The 22645-nt window shown below is 40.6% G+C and overlaps 1 long non-coding RNA gene across 1 annotated transcript in view; it reads left to right on the top strand.

Moving 5' to 3' along the window:
* The window catches only part of LOC146512270 (uncharacterized), a 36802-nt gene that overhangs the window by 7616 nt on the left and 6541 nt on the right, over window positions 1-22645 (top strand). The window contains exon 2 of the long non-coding RNA XR_014875559.1: window positions 18-22641. This is a non-coding gene — a long non-coding RNA (uncharacterized LOC146512270). The remainder of the gene's footprint in view (window positions 1-17; window positions 22642-22645) is intronic.

Here is a 22645-nt window from a genome sequence, read left to right as displayed (position 1 = left end):
TTATTTGTTCATTACAGGTGGAACAAGGATGTTGTGTGTCAGCTGGGAAGCATGCACATTCCTCCTCATGCACAGCAGCAGCACCAGGAAGTGTTTTATTTTGAAATGCGCCACATTAAAGAGGCACGTTTTGGATTAAAGCTTCTTTGAGCTAAAAAAGTTGCACGTTCTGTTATAATGAACTGTTTTGTGTTTGCTGAAGTTGTGTTTTGTCTACTTTTATGGTGGATTAGAGCTGTGCTGATGGCACACGATGGTCTCCACAGCACTGTGGATGAAGGGTGACATGTTTTGTGTCTGCCTGAGGGCAACAGAGGAGTGATGATCTACAGAAGCATCTGCTCTCTCTTTTTCTTCATTTTCTCACCTTCATTTCCAGCATCTGTTCCTCTGCCTCACATTAGCCTCATCAGCCATAGATCACTCTAACAGGCCACCGCCCACTCGGCCTCGTTTCCACGCAGGAATCCCATGGCAACAGTTGAGTCATTTACTCGAGGAGCTGCTGGGGTGATGATATAAACACTGAGAGTGTAGGCAACTTCAGTGAGTGTAGTGATAACAGAGGCTGAGGCGTCTCGGGTAAACTGCCCTCGGCTTTATCTGTGGCACAGCGTTTCATACACCTGAGCTCCTGCCTTTTGTCCTTCCTCGTGTTATCACGCTCCTGAAATAAAATAATAACACCAGTTGGACCCGATGCTGATTGCTTATTAAGGCTCTGAGGCTTTCATTGTGCAGTTATTCAGGAGCACCAGCTGCAGTTAATCAATTTTTTCTCTCCACACTGCAGGGGTCCTCTCTGCTCACCTCTTAAACACCAAAGCTGCTAATGTGCTAGCCGAGCTTTTCGCGCCAAACCACAGCAGCTGTCCGTAACCGTGATTACGGGCCAGAGGCAGGTGAATGGAGCTGATTTCCCTCACACAAAATGCAAATGTATTCTGCAGCTTTTATGAAACTTTATTACTGTTAAAGCAAACAAGAGGGACACAGTTCTCATTGAGCCGTTCCCCTTTTGTTAAATTAGCCCCACTCAGTGTAAAAATGTGCATTTTTCATTGTTAAATAATTTCTGTGTAATGAGTAAGCCATTACTGTAGTGTGAGATATAATTACTTAATTTCATATCACAGCTTAACTGTTTTGAAGCTATTTACCCAGTGATGTGTCTTTAATGGCCCGTGTTGTAAGCTTGAATATTGTTTTTATATAAAGCTGACAAGCTGCACAAACCTGTGCAGATAAACATCCAGAGGACAAACACAAGCAGCACAACAGGCTTTCATGCAGGACTGGATTTGGCATCCTCGCACAGACCCACAGTACAATTAAGATTTTCTTTTTAACGATGTTGACAATGTGCTTCACATTTTTGCTGTTATTCGTATTGTTACACGAACACTGACGACATGAAAGCAATGCGAAACAGCTTCATGAGTCACGGGTTCGCCTGTCAGGAGAGATTTGTTTAGCTTTATTTTCACCCACTTTATTCTTTACTTTTATTTTCACTTGTTGGTTATGTTTAGGCACCAAAAACTGCTGGTTTTGTTTAGGAACAGATGAGGATCAGGGTGCAGATATGCCCCTTGTCGACGTTAGGCCTGTAGGTTGAAAGATGGAGATTCCTCTATGGCTTTTACATTTAAATTATTATTATTATTATTATTTTGAGTCCATATGTGATAAATTGGGGGTGAGAAAGCTTGATTTAGACTGGTTGAAAGTGGTTCCAAAGAGAATCCTGCACAAAAAGTCCTTGTAGTGTGCAGCATTAGACTTATCTGCAAACATTTACTCTCTGAGCTGTAGTGAAACCTGAAAAAGGGGCAACGCAACCCAGAAATGGTGAGTGTTTGCCTTCAAAGTAAAAGTTGAGACATTTCAAAAGGTGCAACTTTTACTTTGAAGCCAAATGTTCTCTGTTTCCGGTTTGAGTTGCACTTTTCAGTCTCTATGCTGCTTCGCAAGCAGTTTGAGTGTTAGCAGACAGGTTTGCCTCTGCAGCATCATACTGTATACCCCATTGCGACTGATTTCAACCACAAACTGCCAGCAACCGGTCTTAAAGGCCTAATATGAAAGGATATGAAGTGATGTTAACAAAAAGGCAGCAAAAAGAAGGCACGTGAAAAGATGAACTGTGGAGCCAAATATTTCTACCAGAGTGAATATTAGAGTTGAATTCATCAGGTGGTCAAAACCTCCCAATAACTGAATAACCGCTGGATCAGTGCTGTGTTTACTGTTTGTTTCCTCTGTTTCCAAGCAAGCACGGGTTTTAAGTTTTTCAGGGTTGACTAACACATTTTAAAAGCATTGTAGCTCAACTTTATAAATGCATGAAGACACTTTAAGATTTTGAGGAACGAAGATGAAAAATGTTGTCATGTTAATGTGAAACTATTATGTCGCCTATCTGTGTATCCTGGAAGTATGCTCCTGACATTCCCCTTTAAACTCTCATTTCCAGCTCCATATCTACTCATAGTTTAAAATGATCCTTATTTATGTCATTATGTTGAATATCTGAAACAAGCTGTCAAAGCTCCTTCCCCTAAAATATTAGCTTTCTTTTAAGCCAGCTTTCTTCTGATTGGCTGCCCCTCACAGACACAACAGGTTTGAGCAACTGGTGGGTGGGGCTTCTGTTCTGAACATATAAGGAGTTCCCCTCTCACTGACATCCTTATACTTTATGGCTACGTTCACACTGCAGGCGAAAGCACATCAAATCCGATTTTTCTGACCCTATGCGACCCATATCCGATCATGGTGTGACAGTGTGAACGGCACAAATCCGATATTTTCAAATCCGATCTGGGTCACTTTCGTATGTGGTACTGAATCCGATACATATCCGATGTTTCAGAAAGCGACTGCTGTTTGAACGGTCATGTCGCATTAAATCCGTCTTTTACGTCACTGACACAAGACAGACGCCAATTATCAGCACCGGAGAAGACATCGCGAACGCTTCCTGGCCCTCCGGTGAAACTGCTGGGAAGACAACGTTGGAGAAACGTGAACATTTTATTTGTACTGAATAATCTGCAGATTCTGACAGAAATCTGCAACTATCCTTTGAAGCACCGCTCCTCTAAAACAGCAATAAGGATCATTATTAGGTTATTTACATTATTATGTAAATAACAAAATAACTTAAAGCAAAAATTGGGAAACGTAAAGTCCGAAGTCTTTATATTAACGGCCATCAGTCAAACAATACTGTTTGCTCTGGGTCTAAACAGAGCGCGTTGTGCGTGACGTCTTCTTTTGCGCATGCGGGCCGCTTTGAGCGTTCACACTAGAGCGCGTTTGCTGTCGCATTTTATTTGTAGTGTGAACGAGCAGACAAAAAAATCGGATTTGATCAAAAAAATCGGAATTGAGCATTAAGACCTGCAGTGTGAACTAGCCTATACTTTACTTACACATGTACACTGCCGTTATTTGAAGCTTTGCCCATATTTAACATTTAAAGGCTTTTTGACCCTCGTCTGACTCAAGGATCTGTGGAGACAAGATGTTGTTTTTTAGCCCCATTAAATTAATTTCTAACGTGCCACTAAATCTAACTTCTCTTACAAATAAAATCACCTTTCTACCTCTAAGACATTAATTTTCCTGACTTAGCTGAAACCACCTTAATTAAAAATTATTTGACCTTCTAGTTTTTGTCCAACTACTTTTCCTCTTGTTTAATCTTTAAAGTAATTTGGCCTGTCCATTGTCAAGAAATATGTCGCTTTAAAGGAGTACAAATACAATTTCATGGCTTGTTCAAAGTAATTAATAATTAAAGTCATTTATAGTAGGACAGCGCAGACTGAGAGGTGGGCATACTCTCACTGCTTGCTCAGTGAAGCACACAGATAGCTGCCTGCATATTTTAGTTTACACAGACTTGTGTTGCTGTAAATAAATAACTAAAATGAGTGTTTTTTTTGTCCGAAATTTGCTGCGTCTGTTAATTGCATTGCATCTTTGGTTGTTTCCATGTGACTGAACTGTGAAATACGTGAATCACACATTTACAGGTTCCTGCAGTGACTGCTGCACGGAGTCAAATACAGTTTCAAACCAGAACATGCGAGACACTGCTCCCCACACGAGGGTGTTTTTACACACAGGGGAGCCTCAGACAGCACTAGAGGCTGTGCAACACCCATCCTGGACTCCCCTCTGCATGAGCGTTCCCCCCGCTGACAGCTAACCTCTTATTTTAGCTCGATGCACTCTGCGTGCCCTCTCTTCAAAAACTAATTTTTGTCTGAGAGTAATCAGCAGAGAAGCTCCGTGATAAGATGCATGAAGATGTCACTGCTGATAGCGCGATGCCTCTGAAACAAGCTGTCACACTACAGGGGTGCAGTAAGCCCCCATGTTAGCGCTTCTTGAGCCTCAGAAATTAATGTGCCTCCATGTTGCTGCCATTTAGTTTCACATGGTGGCCAGCTTTTTCTTAGCAGCGGCTAAGATCAGATGGAGAAAAAAAAACCATGTCTGTATTATAATACATGGTAGATAATAAGGCTAAAGATTATCAGATATATTAAGGCGTAGATAAAATATAATAATGATTTTTTGAGAAAAATAGATAAGTTTTTTTTAGTCTGCTGGTAAGTTTAACCTCCTGAGATGACAAATAAGCCAAAAGCTTAAGTTCCTTTAAGTTCAGTATTTGTCCCACTCAGTTTCGGAACCTTTCTGTGTTTACTGTCACATCTATTTTTTAAAGCCTACAGCACATTTAAACAACAGAAATATCTTAAAATCTTTGCTTGTATTAACAGTATTGGCAATACTGGTCCAGAGACCAGTGCTGTTTGTTTGTAGTAGGTTTGTACAGTCAGACAATTTAACATGGGACTGACTCTAATGAGCTTTTTTGTCATATTTATTGATTATTGATGTATCTACAAAATAATTTATAGGCAAGATTATTCATACAGCGCAAAAAGACACGAGTGGAGAACGTGAACATGTAATTGAGGTACATGTTAAGAAAACGCAGCGATGAATTTCTGGTAATAAAAAATATAGATTATTAAACAATTTAAGTAATGATTTCAGTTTTACTTGAACCTGAATCTTAAAACTGTATTTAACCCCCTGAAAGATTTCCCTATAAATGAGTAAAAGCCTTTACCTGCTGCTCTAGTCCACGGTTTGCCCTGAGTGCTCGACACTATTATATTAGCATTATCACTAATGCAGAGAATGTTGATAAACAGAGCATTTACATGGATGCATAGTAGGGCTGCCACAAACGATTATTTTGATAGTCGACTAGTCAGATCATGCATCCATTGGACGTAAAACGTACAGCTTATTGCACCAGCAGCATCTGCTCTTATATAACTATCATTAGCTTACAGCTTTAAGTGTTTAAGGTATGTGCTAACTAAAAATAAAGACAAGATGATAGTTCATTAAATTTTAATGAAATTTGCAGATTGTTTCGGTTTAATAAACTCCTTGCTATCTAAAATATAACAGGACACCAGAGTATATTCTCGAGCATCTCACACTTCTGATAATCAGCTGTCTGCTTGACGTTTATTCAGCTGTGTAAAAACTAGTACTTTAATCTCAGCCAAACCGATTTACTCAGGAACAAATGAAATACTAAAAAAAGCCAAACAATAACATTTTAAAGTTATCTAAATGACTTATATATATTTAACCTGAGTAGCGAAAGACGGCAGTGGGTTTGAAACCGGGAGTCCAGTGTTCTCACGGGCTCTAGTGAGCCTAGCCCCCGGTTAGCTATCGAGCTAGTGGCTAACAGACATCTCCGAAGACGTGGGAGCGCTTTTGAAAATATGTGGTGTCTTGATAAACTGAGCAGATATTTGAGGTTTACACAGCTACATTCTCGCCTGAAAATATGTTAAACGTTTATTTTGTGACCCAGAAAGAATAATAAGCTGCAGCTACTGGGACACAGCTTCTTCTTCTTCTTCTTCGGGGTTTAACGGCAGCTGGCATCCTTGTACATGCAGTGCTGCCATCTTCTGTTTCAGTCCGTTATTACACTCTTAAATCCCACTATTTATTCCTGCGTCTTTTGGGATCTTACAAAGCTTCAAACGACGCATCGACTATTAAATCAGTCGTCGACGATTTTGATAGTCGACGTAATTGTGACTAGTCGACTAATCGTGGCAGCCCTAATGCATAGTCTTCTGTGTGATTTAAATCCATGAAAGGATAAAAATAAACCTCGAGCAGGTAGTTTGGCAGGTACTCTACGACTCAGTAGATGAGTCATAAAAGGGAATTCCTATAATTTTGGCCATCACTGGGAAACACCCCAGCCCTTCTGAAGAGAGGAAAAGGAAAACTTCAAACTTCTCTCTGGAAACACCAAATTAACAGTAATCTGTTATCACTTTAAGAGTTTCTGAACGTGTTTCTTTGGCTCTTCTACATCGCTTGGTTCAGTTATATTACTGTGGAAATCAGAGAGATAAAGCTGATTTGCATAGACAGTCGCCCAACAATTTTGTGTGTGCAGGTCATTTTTGTAGGAAACCTGAGCTGTAGCATTGTAGTTCATAGTCAAAGCAGGATTTCTCCCTCTAGCTATGAGTGTTATCTGACCAATCACAGACATGCAGTATTTGACTAGCAGCGGAGCAGCTGATTTCACAGGAAATGAAGATGAAGCTTTAATGTTGTGAAATAATAAAAACGGAAAGCAACAGCTACTGCAGAAACATCAGTATTAAAGTATTAAAAGTGCTGCATGAATGTGTGTTTGCTTTAAGTGCTTTGGTCAGTGAGACAGTAAAAAAGCTCCGAAGGATAAATTTTAGCCTATTTGAAGCTATTTAAACATAATTAAGTTCAATATTTAAATGTGTGTCAGGCAGTTTTAGTTTTTATTCTTTCAGCTGCAGGCCTGGTGGTGTTAACCAGAGTGAGAGCAAGCACAGACTGACTATAAAAACAGAATAACTGACTCGTCTTAGGATCATACAACGAGGTTGATAGAACAAAAACTCTGAATCTATGAATACATATTTCTAACTGACCCTCATCAGTGAAAGACTTCAGAAGTCCGAGGGCTCTTACAGAAATGGCGATGCTGTCATTAGGTGCTGATTTCATACCTGCCGATCTCTGATGTTGAACATAACCTGCTCTAGAGCAGGTAGGTTACCATGGTGATGTATGCTCAGACAAAGTGAGCCATAAACCTAAATCCTGCTCTGTGGTGCAGGACTCTGCTCAAACAAGCTCAAACCAGCACCATCACCTAAGCTTCTCCATTAGGCCTCTTCTTTTAGCTCAAATGTTCACGTTTCCTTGTTTTTTCCAGGCAAACTTAAACAAAACACAACAAAAGAAACAGACCAGTGACTCTCACACTGCAGCCACCAGGTTTACCGTTACCGGGCACACCAAAAACGCAACATCTCAAGCACACCTGCTCTTTATCAGATGGTAACGCTTATGCGCGCCACCTTAAATCACACACCACTTGTCACATGGTGCAAATATGAAAACATCATATAATTAGCCTGATAATAAACCACGAAAGTCCGCACCAAATGTGCCTCTTCCAACTTTCAAACCTGCCCGTGCAGCCGACAGCCGCTGTGAGTTTTGTCCTTGGTTGTGCTGCAGCGCTGGCTTTGCTTTGAGTTGAATATAACAAAACAAAGAGTGTATTTCGGCTGTTAAAGACACCCCGCTGTGTAATGAGTCTCAGCCCTCATTATTCCCAGCAAAAGGCTCTCCTCTTCCTTTCAGGAGTGACAAATCTCTGGTTCATTGATGCCAGTGTAGCTGCTGGGCTAGTCTGTTTATCATGCGTAGAGGTTTCATGTCACTCCATCCTGCTCTTTGTCTACCTTTTGTAACTGTGACAGCAGCTGTTGATTTACTGTCTCTGTGTGTCGTCAGAAGTTGGCTTCAAGGTCTTTCTGTGTACGTGACGGCTTCGTCTCTGAAGCATTAAGTCATTACCGATGCTGGTGCTGGTGCTGAGTGAGCGGGATGCTGGTGTGTTCAGTCTCACTCAAGGTAACAGAGGTGGTGTTAATGGTGTTAATCACAAGTTTGCTCACTTTCTGTTTCACCTTGTTCTTGTCTGCGTAAAGCGTCCCCGTGCGGGTTCGAGGCAGCTTCTTTGTCACAATCAACAAAACTTTGACCCACTTTGATGAGCGGCTAAGTGGGTTTCTCTGTTTTTGGTTTCCAGCTTTTCACACATGTACTCAGCCTTCGCAGCTCTTCACTCGAACAGATCCCTGAAGAACTCCAGATTAAGTACTTTAAAGTGCACCAACAGAGATGGGAAGCACTTTTTAGGGGGGAAATGCTTTCGCCATTACTGCGTGACTGATGTAGATCACATCCTGTATGCATCTGAAAAATCTTGGCAAATTACAAAAATTGATCAGCAAATATTAAAAATAATCTATAAGAACGTCTCACAGGCGTCGCCCCATGATTTAGCAGCTTGCAGAACCACCTCTAGCAGCATTAAAGTAATGTCTTTCTGTTTTACTTTATCGGACTCTCGCATTGTTGTGCAGCAATTGTTTCATGACTCTTTTGAATTATGTTGCTTCATTTCATTGAAGTTTGCAGGCATTTGTTTACATACTGCTCTCTGGAGTTGCGGACTCATTGCTGCACTATCAGTCACTTCTTTTTCAGTCATGGCTGCTGTGCTGTGGATCATTGTCCTGTTGTAGGATCCAGTTTGTGGAAAGCTTTATCTATCGGCCTCACTTTTGACTTGTACTTTGGTGTAGAGGAGGAGGAGTTCATGGTCAACTCAGTGACTGTAAAGTGCCCAGATCATCACCCCTGTGCTGACAGTTAGTGCGAGGTATTTTTAAGAGATTTTCTCCCAGCAACTCTTTTTCCACTAGTGTGATGAACTTTAACCTTTAACATTCTAACTTAGGCTTTGACAGCGTGGTCTGACCTCTGGGTGAATTTGCTGAGAAGATTGTGGCATTGCGTTAACACACACCTGAATGCTCCAGACCAGCACACTGGTAAAATCCTGCTTTTATAGAGCTGCTCACACTTGCTTATGTGCAATTAATATTCATTACATCCACGAACCTCTGACGTCTTCCTCTTTTCTGCCTGCCTGACAGCTCCATCTTCCTTTGTCCAGAGAGTCCTCTATCCCTCCTCTGCACATGTCCAAGTCATCTCAACCTTGCCTCTCTAACTTTGTCTCGCTGATGTCCTCATTTCTAATCGTCTCTACTCTCAATGAAAACCTCAGCTTCCTGTCGTTCGCTCGTCACAGCCACCATCTCCAAACCGTACATCATCGCAGGTCTCACAGTCATCTCGTAAACCTTCCCTTTCACTTTCTGCCACAAATCCCCTGAGACTCGTCTCCACCCGTCTGTCTTGCGCGCTGTATGTTGCTTTGGATCGGTTGGTACTTTACTGTAATGTAACCTCTGAAATATCCGTGCAAACATCGCCAATCACACATGATCTTGAGTATCATCATTTGTTATTTCACTTTCACTGAACACCATGATTGGTGTTCAGTGAAACACCTAAATTCATATAATGTCCATTTACCTCCTAATATCTTACATTTAGCATTTATTTATGCACGTAATCAGACCTGAAAGGCTTCCTGGACTGTGTCTTTAAGTCTCAGACTGTCTCAGTGTCGGTGCCGCCTGGAGGTAAATGATGCAGGTGATGACTCACCCGGCCAGGCTTCCCCGCTCCCCCCCCCCCCCCTTTCCCGTTACATCTCGCCTCGGTTTAACATCTCAGGATGGATTTCTGCAGCGTGTTTGGAGCTGCATCGTCCCACGCAGCTGGCTCAAGCAGTGGCGTACACACATAATGGAAAATGTCATTTATGTAACACAGTAAATAGCAATTAGTTCCATCGCTCCGGAGGAGAAAGGTTCCTGCACATTCGCCGCAGGTTTGTCTCCTGCATCAAAGCTAAAATTAGAGTTCACGTTGGAGCACATCACTTACACACACGGCTGGTATTTACAGTATGCAGGTAAATGACAGTATCCTGTTTGCATCGAAGTTACATAAATGAGCTGAATGCTGGAGATTTGGTGGAGGCTTGCTCTCAGATACTGGCACGGTTCAGTTTTTAAAAATGATTTAAATGACGTCCATTCTGCGAGGTGGCCAGTGACAGAGGAGAACATTTGGAAAGTGTAAATTGATTATCTGGCAGATAAGAGGAGCGCTTTCCTTTTATCTGCCTCCTCATAATCATCAGGAATTCCTTTGATTAAAAGGACAGAACAGGCTTCGGCTTGTGTGTGTTTTTGTTGTCGCACGCTTACGTGCGCATCTAGGCTTTTAAACAATGTGAGATTTCTTGCAGAAGAAATTGAGTTATTATTCGAAGCGCCGCATGTCCGTGTTAGATGATCAATTATTTGCCTCATTTAGCTTTTTCCTGTTTTCAAAAAGAGAAACTTGCTTGCATTGTGTTGTCTGACACACCTATTTAGCTTCACATGTGTATCTGACCCTCACTACTGTTTTTCCAGTATTGTCTTCTTGTCCATGACCTTTTAATGACCTAACTTCTTGCTGATTGTTTGCCTCACTGCTTCTTTCTGATTAAAGAATTGCATTTTGGAGTTTTATTTAGTCTCTGAGTGTCCTGCATTTGCATCCTCTCCTCCGTGTTACTTTTAAAACTCAGAGAAATCCACCCGTGCGATAACTGCAGAGGTCACCTGTGATCATAATATATGTATAGTTAAACATTACCCACCATATTTTGCCAGAAACAATAAGTCTTGTGATAATGGCATCTTGGTGATTTCAGCTTTTTTACTGGAAATCATAAAAGAGGGTTTGACTAACATTTAGGAGGGCATGAATTTATATTGAGGAAGAATAAAGTGAAATGTATCAGCACAGTGAAATCTCAAAGGATGCTGAGATGAGATGGATGACATGCATGGCAGCATTTGGTAAGCAGCATGCTGCTGTCTCCACAGTTTTTATGTTGCAGCCTCTTAATAATAAGATCTGATTTGTAACTGCTGACTGCAGAAGTCAGTAAAACACAGACTTCACTGATGCAGTGTGAATGCTCTGCATGAAACATGAATGTTATGGGGACATTTTCAAATAACCCGAGGTCTCCTTGTAAAACTGATCCTGTGAAAAAAAAGGGCTTCGGTGTGGGCTAACGGCTGAGCTAAACCAGCTCGCCTTTCTGTTCATATTTCACACTAAAAACTTCAATGATATGCTGTAATCTCTACAGATGCAGCATCTGTAGGCAGGTATCAAAAGCTTTCAGCTTTCAGTTCACAGAACTCTGAGGAGTATTGATTAATCATGTTTGAGCACCAGGTAAACAGTGTGTATGTATAGCAAAAGGAAATGCACTCTGGCTGAAATGCACCCTGTGATGGTGGCAGGGTGACCTGTTTGGCGTTACTCAGCCTTTCATCCTATTTCAGGTGGGGAAGTGGTGTCTTAAAAAAAAGAAAGGATGAGATAAACAGTGATTGGTACAGAGGAATGACCAGAATAGGAAGTGTGAACCATATGTTTTTGCTGGTTTCGAAACCCCAAAATATTGGCTCCTGCCCTCGATGCTAAACCATTAGATGAGCTGATGGGTTCCCAGCTTAGGATAATGTTTGGCGCAGACTAGGGCTGCCACAAACGATTATTTTGATAGTCAACTAGTCACCGATTATTTTTGCGATTAGTCGACTAATCAGATCATCATCCATTGGACGTAAAACGTACAGCTTACTGCACCAGCAGCGTCTGCTCTTATATAACTATCATTAGCTTAAAGCTTTAAGTGTTTAAGGTATGTGCTAACTAAAAATAAAGACAAGATGATAGTTTATTAAATTTTAATGAAATCTGCAGGTTGTTTCGGTGAAGTTTAATAAACTCCTTGCTATCTAAAATATAACAGGACACCGGAGTAAATTCTCGAGCATCTCACACTTCTGATAATCAGTTGTCTGCTTGACGTTTATTCAGCTGTGTAAAAACTATAACTTTAATCTCAGCCAAACCGATTTACTCAGAAACAAATAAAATACCAAAAAAAGCCAAACAATAACATTTTTAAGTTATCTAAATGACTTATATATCATGTTTAACCTGAGTAGCGAAAGACGGCGGTGGGTTTGAAAACGATTTGCGGGAGTCCGGTGTTCTCACGGGCTCTAGTTAGCCTAGCCCCCGGCTAGCTATCGAGCTAGTGGGTAACAGACATCTCCGAAAACGTCGGAGCGCTTTTGAAAATATGTGGTGTCTTGATAAACTGAGCAGATATTTGAGGTTTACACAGCTACATTCTCGCCTGAAAATATGTTAAACGTTTATTTTGTGACACAGAAAGAATAATAAGAGTAATATTAAAACTAACTAGCTGCCGCCATTGTTGACAGCTGCGCTATGAATTCTGGGACACAGCTTCTTCTTCGGGATCTAACGGCAGCTGGCATCCTTGTACATGCAGTGCTGCCATCTTCTGTTTCAGTCCGTTATTACACTCTTAAATCCTACTACTTATTCCTGCGTCTTTTGGGATCTTACAAAGCTTCAAACGCGTCGACTATTAAATTAGTCGTCGACGATTTTAATAGTCGACGTAATCATGACTAGTCGACTAATCGTGGCAGCCCTAGTGCAGACATTCATTTTCTCCTCGGGATGATGCTTAGGAACTTCACTGGTCCTCTTTCCTTTTGTCCCGGTTCTCCCTGTGCCTGCTTGGGTTCTCTGTGGGCTCTGTGGCTTCCCACAGTCCAGACACATGCATGTTAGGTTAATTGGTTATTCTAAGTTGTCCACATACTCAACACTGTGTCTAAGTTTGTTACTTTTGATGTTTTAACAGCTTTTTGCCTTCATTAGTCAGTGTAAACAGAGAGGAAACCTAAAATGTTGTGATCCCAGTATGTGATTTAAGCCTTTGCACTTAGGCCAAACTTATTTTCCTTTGATTTTATGTATGTAAATGTATATTAGAGCTGTAGAAATGTGGGATATTCTTTGCATCTAAGGATCTTACTTTAAGGCAATCAAACATAACTTCAGCAGAAAGCGTTGCACTAGTGGTTCTTCATAGAATCATGTCTAGTATCATGACTGAGGATTTCCCGGCACTCTTTGCTGTTCTGCAGCAGCGACACACTTGCAGGCTTGTTTGTTAGGTCCTTATCAGTTGATCAGATATTAAATGTTGCCTCGCTTCAGTAAGTAAAAAGCGGCTCATAGTTATTTCTCTGCACTGCCATTTGATGAGAAGAGGAAGCAGGAAAACAGGGCAAGTTTAAGGTGATGTGAGACCTACAAACAGGATTCTTTAAAGCTGCTTTTTATTTGACCTCCAATTCTCTTTTTGAATCAAACAGTCCTCAAATTTATAAATCTGCTCAGCATTTCAAAAACAGGCAGATGGTTTGGTTGTGCATACCTTAAATGTCTATTCACGCAGCACTTTCGAACACACAACTTTCTTTTTTATAGTGAGTGAAGGCTTCCTCTGGCTTGAAACACTTGTTCTCAAATCATCCTGCAGCAACGCTCCCTGACTGACTTGTAGCTGAGAACGGCAGCATATGTTCCCGCATGACACAGCAGGTGATCTTCCCTGTTCATGCAAAGAAGCAGGCTTTCTGTGGTGTGTTACTCTTCAAAGTCTTCCTCCCGAGACTGTAATGCAGTCTGTCTTTTTTTTCTTTTTCATGCCTCCACCCATAATAAGCTCTGCATTGGCACTGGGTTGCAGAACAGTGGCAGCCTCACCTTTTTGCCTCATGTTGTTGCAGTGTTGAATGAAGATGGAGTCAGTGTGTGCAGCCTGAGGGCCTCTCCTCAGAAGGCATCTGCTGCCTCACGGCGTCTGATCTAATCACAGCTGACATATAGAAAAAAAAGCCTCACGCCCTGCAGAAGAAGCATAAAGTAAACTAAAGGATTATGTTTGCCCTGAATTTTCTCACCCTTTCCTTCCATCATTGCCTCTTTCTTTCCTCCACGCTGTTGTTTCCCCTTCTTTCCTGCTTCAGCGACCTTTTCTGGCTCGTAAATGGATTTCTAACAACGTTCACGTCTCTCGCAGATCGTGCTGAAAATTTATCCCGTTGACGTGAGAGCGTAATCCAGAGGAACAAACACATTGGTCGCTATCTGTTAAAATATTCAGTGTTGCCTGATGCGGCTTCGCCAAACACGACATACGCTGCTGTTTGAGGCTTCCATCCTGATCGGCAGCGATAACGCCGATGAATATTTCACCGTTACAGAATGTGGGTCGCAGCGAGGAAGCGAGGCCTTGCGGGGAGCGCCATAAATATCTCCCTCTCTCTGGTTTTTAATGGTTGTGCTTTATTAGGGCTGTGCAGCTCACAAGTAAAAAGGTCCAAGGAAACCCAGAGGAGCTCTGAGGAGCCTGAGGCGAGGAGTTACTTCATCTGCAGAGAATCTCTTGTTTTTGTTTCACCGGGCATTGTGGAGTTCCTTAAAATGAGAAAGAAGCAAAAAAATCTTTGTGTCAAAAAAATGCAAAGAGAGAGAAAGGGAGGAAAATATAAAGGGGGAAGACTCGTGCTGTGCTGTTCTTGTGTAAAAGGCACACATGACTCCTTTGATAGTGCTGCCTGCGGAGAGCTGAAAGTGGTTTAGTCATGCCACTTTCTTTTATAAAGGTGAGTCCAGGTGAAACAATAGCCTGCATAGAAAAGATGGGTGTCACTCATTTATTAGTGAAGTTGTTTGTTGAAGTGAGGGGAGGATGTGACAGAGAAACAGAGGGGCTTTGCAACCCCATGCCTCAAAGCAAGCCCTGCTTTTTTGTTTCATTTTGTCTAAATGTAACAATATTTCACAAAAAAAAAAATCTACGCTTCATTCAATAAAACATGAAACTAGTAACTGAGACCAAAAACCCATCAGGAAAGTGTTTACTGAGGTCGTAGGTCAAGCAGGAGACTTCAATACAATTTCTATTTGCAACGAGTCGCCCTCTGCTAGTCATCATGAACATTTTCATTTTCAGCTTTATTTCTCAGACCTGAAAGCTGCGTCCATTTTTATATGTATTTATTTTATGTTTATATATGTGTTTACATATATATGTATTTATAAATCGTAATATGAATAGATGAACATGAACAGACACAATGACCTCTGGTGGTCACTCATTTTTGGTAGTTTAATGATCCCAAGTTAACTAGTTTTAACTCGGTTACAGCAAGAATTTGGGCCACGAAAGGTTATTTACAAAAATTCATTAAAAAACGATTCTTAATTTCACTTAGATCTTTTAAAGTTAATGAGTTAATCTTTAGGCTAAACATACCAGATAAGATGTACTTATAATCCTAATCAATCTGGTTTTAATCTAGTGCTGTGCGATACTGTAAATTTTAATACAGGGCCGATAGTGCTGATAACAACACTGATATTTTTAGCTACAAAGGCAGCTTATGTCGAGTGCTTCTGCCATGATTCATGGGATGAATAATCATTAATTATCAAATTCTGAACACATTTTAATGACCACTAAATCACATTTTTCACTTTAATACAACAAAAAACACCTTTCAGCTTTTCATGTATTTTTAAGCGGTTTTGTTTTTTGGATACCTGGAATGTAAATGTTTCCGTCTCTAAAGCACTTTGGATCAATTTCTGATGTTTAAGTGTGATTTATAAATAAAATAGACGTGAAATAGAAATAAAGTATCAATCCTATTGCGCTAGTAACAATGCCAGCTTTGATATCGATATCATGGATGACCTCTAGTTTAATCGGCGTCAGTGTTATTGGCGTGCCCCGGGGATGCAGGCCAATCCAAAAAGGTTTGGCCTCAGCTGAGTTTGACATACTTTGACATACAACTATTAGTAAATACATGAGTAATGACAAAGCTGAACACCCACATTGCTGATAAGTAACTGCAGTAACAACCAAGCTGTGTTACTTATTCAGGTAACAACGGGTTAGTGCACCTGCAGCACGACTCAGGGCAACACTGATTTGGGAGCGTGTAATGTTATGAAAGCCAGACTTTGGGAAGTTCCCCACGTGTCTCCATGGACGTAAAAAGAGGTCATTCATCAGGTTTGAGGCCAACTTTAAAGCAAATGTGTCGAATTTATTCTGCACCTGCAGTCGGACACCCCAGATGTGCCAGTGTGTGGTGAGCTCATTAATCCACTTCTGCACCTCGAGAAAATGTCTTTGGTGCTTTGTGCACCACGACACATACGATGGTACGTGTTGCTTATAATTATAAAGAATTGCATCTTCTTAAATGTACATTTAACAGGCCTATTTTTTAACTCTAAATCTTAATTCATGTCCTTTTGTGTGTGTGTGTGTGTGGGGAGAGGGAGGCTCTTTTTCTCTTTTCTAGACACATCTTTCTTCAGATTTTATTGGAGAAAATCCTTTTGGATTAAAGTTTTGTTGTTTAGTTACAACGATTCACCTTTAAAAAACTGAACTAATGAAACAAATCTGTGTTGTTTTAGAAATGATTTTCTTTTTATTTCTTTTTTCTTCCTTTTCTGAGCTTTTTGATCCTGAACTTTTATCTCATGATTAGTTGGAAAGAACTTGATTTTGAAGTTGAGAAAGCAAAGCTGTTGATGGGGAATCACATTGAACGAGTGAATCATCAGAAGATGGAAAGAAATGTAAAAAAATAAAAGCTTCATTTTCTTCTTTGTGTCTGTCAGAGTGAGTAAAGTGGGACTTATGGTCCAGCGGAGATGGTACGTTTGCTGTCCGCTCTGCTCCGGGGATGAAGTGAGCGCTGTTGTCAGATGGAGGCAGTGTACAAATGATGTGGTGAAGGCGGTCTGGGTTACAAACTGAGTGTGAAAGCCAATGAAAAGTGTCCACTGCAGTCGCTGTCTCTGTTTTCATTCTATATTTTTTGATCTTTGAAGTTTTTTTCACAGTTTGTTCGTTCCCAGTGAACTCCGTTGATGCTCACTGCTCTATTCTGGCACGCTAGTCAACCAATCAGCATTTGGAAGATGCTCACATCATCTGCTGACAGCAATGCGCGGTCCGGATTTTGAAGGACTGCACAGGAGTGCGTCTGGGTCAGTGTTGGTCAAGTTACTTGAAAAAAGTAATCAGTAATTAATTACTGATTACTTCCCCAAAAAAGTAATCCCATTACTTTACTGATTACTTATTTTCACAAGTAATTAATTACTTAGTTACTTAGTTACTTTTTAAAAACACGATTTACAACCTGAATAGGTGATAAAGTGATAGATCTTTCAGCCCAATTCTACTTTTTCTGCATAATCCATCATACAAAATGTAATCAAATGGAAAAGTCTCTTTTTAAAACTTGTTTTATTAGTTTTAATCTTTTAACTTTATGCATCAAGCAAAAATTTAATTATCTGCAACATTCTCTGACTGGAAGAAATTTGTTTAACATTTAAACCTATTTTCTGCACATTCCAGCACATAAAATAAAATATTTTTTGTGTGTTTACACTCACTCTTTCAGATGCAAGTAAAACACAGCAGAAAATAAATAAAGTCAAAGACTAGCGGTCCTTTTGCTCTATTTTCACCTGTAAAGCAGGAGTGGGGCAGGCGGAGGTATACCCTGGTGCAGGTGTGCTGCGGTCAGTGGAAGAATCCGCGAGTTTCTCTGTGAGTTTCCCATTACGTCGTAGCTACTCGGTGCTTGCTTGGAAGTTTAGGGTTTTTTTCGCTGTAAAAAGAAGTTTTCTTCCCGCGCACAACGGACACTAATGTTTTTGTCACTTTTTATGGAATCAAACTCAAAGTAAGGTCAGTACTTCCACGCTTTAAACGCTGCACGCTCATACTCTCTCCCGCACTCGATATATGATCCATTGTTGATCTGCACACAGCTGTTGTCACAAACGTCTCACTCGCTTACGTCACTGTCATGAGACATTCTCGCAAAAAAAATCACGGTTTTAGTAACGCAGTGTTCCTACGGGAAAGTAACGGTAATCTAATTACCGTTTTTGCAATAGTAATCCCTTATTTTACTCGTTACTTGAAAAAGTAATCGGATTACAGTAATGCGTTACAAGTAACGCGTTACTGCCCATCTCTGGTCTGGGTTGGGTGAAAATGCCTCTACACACAATTGTGCAACTTTAAATCCCACTTAAAGGTTTGGGATCAGTTTTTCAACTAAACTAGAGTAATTGGCTCTATAGTGTAGTGGTTTACATGTAAGCTCAAAGAGGAAAAAAATCTCTGGTTTGATCCCAGACGCAAATACCTTTGGGGTTGTATCAGGAAGGGAAATCTGCAACAGTTAGATAATTATTGTAATTGTATGTAATTATTATTTATAACAGTCAAAATGATATTATAGCCATGTTGGTTTGTACTTCTGACTAATCAAAAAGCGCATTTTCCACATTTTTAAAGAACTACAGCCACAGATGAAACGATTATTAAAGAGCTTGCTATTAAGCTCCACCCACTGTTTTGTGTTTGTTGTGACGGCTGATTTAAATCTTTGGATGGACGAGTGACACCCGCGCGCACACATCTCTGGCCCCATCAGCGGGATGTATAACCGCATTCCTCCTGCAGGAATATTACCTGCGTGGTTGCCATATCTCACACAATGTGTCGCGCTCACCTGCTGGCACCTTTCTGATTTGCACATAGTAAATTGAGGCCCTGGCAAAGCCTCCCCCTTATCTTCATAACACAAACAAACAAAACACGCCGCCATTAGAAGTCTCCCGTTTCTCAGGACAAACCAATTCAGTTTGGTTATGCCGTGAGATTGTGTCTCCGCTGGTCAGGGTGGCAGTAATGGAAAGAGATTAACTTCTCTCTACAGTAATTACTGTGGCAGAGCATATTTGAGAGGACTAATGGCTGTTTTCAAGAAGCCTGTGGACTCAATATTTCAATTAGCCGGATGTTTACTTGTGTTATTTGAAATATGAAGATGAGGGGAGGGTATAATGACACCTGGCAAAATTCAAACAGAAACATTTTAATACTTAATAACATAATTTAGACAGAGCAGTAAGAGAGGAATGAATAGCATGAGATTAAAAAAAACATGTTCAAAGATCCTGGTTGAAGTGCTGCTTATTGTAATACTTCCTATGACTTTCTCTTGTGATTGAGCAATCATTGATACACTGCAGTTGGATATCGGTGTTTTTATTTACACACGCAGGTGTTTAACACTTCAAAAAGTCAAAATTAGCAGCTTCATGATTCACCGTGGTGGAATTTATTGCATTGAGGAAGATGACAGTTTAAGGAGGGATGTGGCACCAAAGCAGCAAATACACGGGCATTTCTTCTTCTTCATGTATCATTACGTGTGCACTGAGTGTCTTTTTTTTTTCATGTGCAATGATAGTGGGGTGGGCTAATTCTTCTTATAGTTACAAGTCTCTCCCCTCCAAATGACATTATTTACCAATTAATTTGTGAGGAATAACTGAGCAGTGAGTCTCTCAGCCTGAGGATGCTCTACAGCTCCATATGTTTGACTACAGCTGGTGACAGGAGGAGGACTACAGCCGGTACTCCGCTTAAAGATCTGGTCTGACATCCAATAAAATCAAAGTTTTTGTCTTTATAAAGTGAAAACAGTTTGCCCAGTTACATCTGAATTGAATACTGCTTTTAGATATTTAGATAAATAAAATTAAATACAAAATTAATAAATAAAATAATAATAATTAAAAACACAGAATATTTGTGCACATCAATAATAATGGACAATAGTCATATCCAGATGAGCAGAGTGAGAACTCAGCAGAACAGAAAAGCTAAATTCAAATCAAATTGTCCTCATATTCATAGATTTGTGTTGTCATAAATGTTATATGTTGTGTGAACTTATGCAGTGACAAACAGGCTTTCTTTTCCTCTGTGCAGTTGTTCCACAGTGCTGCTCTATTTTTGGTATTAAACACATAGTTTTCTCTCGGTGGATGCTTGAAACAAATTCAAAGACTCTGTGGGCTTTAAATGTGAGTGTTTTTAATTTGATGAAGAGCGGATTACACAGCTGATTGAAACCAATGTTATTGATGATTGTTTATATGTATGTTGGTGGACAGTGCAGATCCATAACAACTGAAGCTAAACTAAGAGACATCCCGTCACCTGTAAATCACATGCTGTCCTTTATACAGATTCTGCTTTTGGGACTTTTGACTTTTTCTCTTCGTTTGGCGATTGGCTGGCCTCCAGATGTGGGCGGGTCCTATTAGAAACAGTCAAGCTTGCAGTCTCAGGTGTTCAGAAGCTGCCAAAGCAGCTGGAAAAAGCTGAGAGAGCAGACTTGTTTACAAATAATATTTTGTTGCTAACATAAGTTGATCTGTATTTATACAAACTGGCCAAACTGCTCATTGAAGAGCCTTGTAAATCCATTAAGTTTCATCCCCAGCAGCTTTCTGCTGCTTGAGTGTGCATGAGTGTGTGTGACTCTGAGCCTGTGTGTATACATGCATATGTATAGATGTCTGCATAGCTGTTACTGAGGGGCTGGTTAAGTGCTAACAAAGCTGCTGGCACAGATTCGTGTTTTGTGAGAGTGGAGGATTTCCCAAGGCGGCTATTAGTCCGATGCACACAAGGACGTTTCAGAGACTGCATACTAAACATATTTTATATATATGTGTGTGTGTGTGTGTGTGTGTGTGTGTGTGTTAGTTTTTCTAAATGTGCATCTGTGTCTCCTGATCCCTGCCTTCAGATCTATTTCTGCTCAGTAACAGGCTTGACATCATATATGCAGGAAAAATGAGAAGATAGCAGTTACATTTCTCACTTAATACTGAATTGAATTACATTTTATTTCTATATGTTTTATATTGTGTCCTCAAAATAGGCCAGAGTGATATGCCAGAGCTGATTTCCTACTACAGTTGTATTGTACAAAAAGCTTTTGTTAGTCTGAGGCTAAATTGAATTTAAGGGAAATCCATATGCTGCAGCACAAAGTTAGGGTCACAGCCAGGAGCTGCTTTCACTGTAAGCTGTGCATGTAAGCTATTTCCTCAGTGGTAAATGTCCAAACTGACATCTCTAAGTCATTTGTTTCCCCCAAATCCCAAAGATTTTCAGCTTCTTCCCACATATATGCAGTGTTGGGGAGTAACGGAATACATGTACTGCCGTTACGTATTTAAAATACAAAATATGAGTAACTGTATTCCGTTACAGTTACCGTTTAAAAAGGTGGTATTTAGAATACAGTTACTTTGTTGAAATAAATGGATTACACAGCCGTACTTCCCTGTTTCATATTGTGGCGGGTCAGGACTGTTTGGGTTTTGTTTGACAGCTACGTTCTGTTGTTCCAGGTGGCAGCGTTACGGTTGCCATGGTTACAGGGTGACGCTCTCTCTCTGCGTGTTTCCTGGGTGAGAGAGGCCTTTTTGTTGTTGTTGTGCTAAGCTAATAGGCAGAATGCTACTGGTATAGCTCTGAATGTAGCATCATAGGCAGTGTAGTCCGTGCTGCAGGGAGAATGGACTGCCATACACGTTATGTGTCTGTGAGCGAGAGAGGGAGAAAAAGGAAAAGTACGAGCTGTCATCGAGCAAAAACGGGAGCTGGAAGCTTGTAAATATAATAATAACCACTGCAGCCAAGAAGAGAGCCTGACGAGCCCAGTTGTAAGTAAGCTATTAAGACTCGACTGTACACCGTGTTCGTGTTTTCCTCCAAAAACAATAAGTTCCGTTGGAGCAGCCTTTCAACGCCTCTCTCTGTCTCTTGCTAGCAAAGTTGACCCAGACAACAAAGTAAAGCTAGTTTTCGGCTACGAGCCGACACAGAACCCACCGTATTAGCCAGAGGTCCCTTTACTACGGTTCGGAGCCGCGGACCTTCAGTAACAGTAATAAATCACAGCAATAGTACATTCATGTAGTTGTAAACAGCATGATAATATATTAAGTAATCCAAAGTATTCAGAATACGTTACTGTCATTGAGTAACGTAACGGAATACGTTACTTTGGGGCATGTATTCTGTAATCTGTAATGGAATACATTTTAAAAGTAACCTTCCCAACACTGCATATATGTATTATGACATATGCATCCTACATAAATATCAAAGAAAACAGAAAATTATGGCATGCAATAAGCTGAAATCTGCAAGAATTTGACATATTTCAACATTAATTAAAAGGGTTGCAGATTGATTTTATCTCTGATGATTAATCAGTTCATTGAGCTTTTGGCTCAAGTGCTCATGATGCTGTTTTGTGTAGTAGTTTCTTGTTTCAGTTTGATAATATTGGAGTGCTGATGAACTTGAGCCCTGGCCTGAACTCTGTCCAACAGCTCTGGGATGAAGTGGAACGCCAACTGTGAGCCAGTCGGTGCTTATCACCCAGCATCAGTGTTGGACCTCGCTAAAGCTCCTGTGGATGAAATCCCTGCAGCAGGTTCAACATCTGCTCGAACGTCTGCAGGCAGAGGAGCAGAAGCTGTTAGAGCAGCAGAGTTTTTAACTGTGATGTTCAAGTGTCCACATACATGTGACCACAAAACACATCGTTTTGTACTCCTTTGTTCGGATGTTTTTTTTCTGCTCTTGGCTCTTTGTGATGTCAGAGAGTGAATATTCCCTAATGTGGCATCTCAGGCACACAGGTCT

This window comes from Neolamprologus multifasciatus, chromosome 8 (genome assembly GCF_963576455.1).
Source record: "Neolamprologus multifasciatus chromosome 8, fNeoMul1.2, whole genome shotgun sequence".
NCBI classification, from domain to species: domain Eukaryota; kingdom Metazoa; phylum Chordata; class Actinopteri; order Cichliformes; family Cichlidae; genus Neolamprologus; species Neolamprologus multifasciatus.
Note: the sequence above shows the minus strand (reverse complement) of the source record. Positions and strands in the feature narration are given on the sequence as shown.